This window comes from Hetaerina americana, unplaced genomic scaffold (genome assembly GCF_022747635.1).
Source record: "Hetaerina americana unplaced genomic scaffold, ioHetAmer1.1.p SCAF_7, whole genome shotgun sequence".
Taxonomy (NCBI): Eukaryota; Metazoa; Arthropoda; class Insecta; order Odonata; family Calopterygidae; genus Hetaerina; species Hetaerina americana.
The window spans coordinates 33,599,224-33,600,039 of record NW_027287316.1 but is presented as its reverse complement, the minus strand read 5'-3'; the positions used below and the strand labels follow the sequence as shown (position 1 = coordinate 33,600,039).

The following is an 816-nucleotide window of genomic DNA, read 5'->3' as shown; positions in this document are numbered from 1 at the left end:
AAATATGTTTATTATTATCGAAGCAGTGTAATAATATGTTTCGGTTGGTTTTTGAACTCGTCTTAACATTGGCATAAGTATATTTTCCTGAGAGAAGTAAAAATTTGTTCCTTGCAGTAAAGTCGTGAATTAAAATTTTTTGATGAATTATTTTTAAAATTTTGAATGCTTTTAGGCAATAAAATTTAATTTCAAAAGGCAATATTCGATGATTACAAAATTGAGAATTTTCTAAAAGCAAAGGAGCCTAGGGAGAATACGCTTAGAAAAAATTCGCTACTAATTATCGGTTACCTCTCTTACTGGCAGGTTTTGATTTAACTGTACCAAAAGAGAGGCCAGGATTAGGGAAAATACTTTAAAGATACTAGAATGACAAAGGTGATGAGTGTTGGTGACAAAAAATTTAAATTCTTAGATGTCAAAGTAAGAAAAAAAATTCCGGTACCGGGAATCGAACCCGGGCCTCCCGGGTGAGAGCCGGGTATCCTAACCACTAGACAATACCGGATTCGCAAACCTTTTACATTCAACCTGAAACGTATTGAGTAACACGAGTGGTTATCAGTGAACTGCGAATACTGGATTTCGACAATGATAGGCAACCGTCGTATATTTTTGGTATAGGATGACAATTGAACCTAAAATATGAATTTAGCTTTGCGTTAGAAATAGTTTGAGGAATTTCAAAAGAGATGATATTCCGTTGGAATGACTTAATGAAAAATACCGTATCGAATTTGTAGGTATTGGAGGTGTAAGCCCCTTCAGTCAATTACTCATAACCATGTCGATATTCATCCGGGATTACCATTA

The 816-nt window shown here is 34.6% G+C and overlaps 1 non-coding gene across 1 annotated transcript; it reads right to left on the bottom strand.

Annotated features, from left to right (window-relative positions):
* Positions 1–439: 439 nt before the first annotated feature.
* TRNAE-CUC (transfer RNA glutamic acid (anticodon CUC)) lies at positions 440–511 on the bottom strand. Its single transcript has one exon. It is a non-coding gene; the product is annotated as a tRNA-Glu (tRNA).
* Between the last annotated feature and the right edge of the window lie 305 nt (positions 512–816).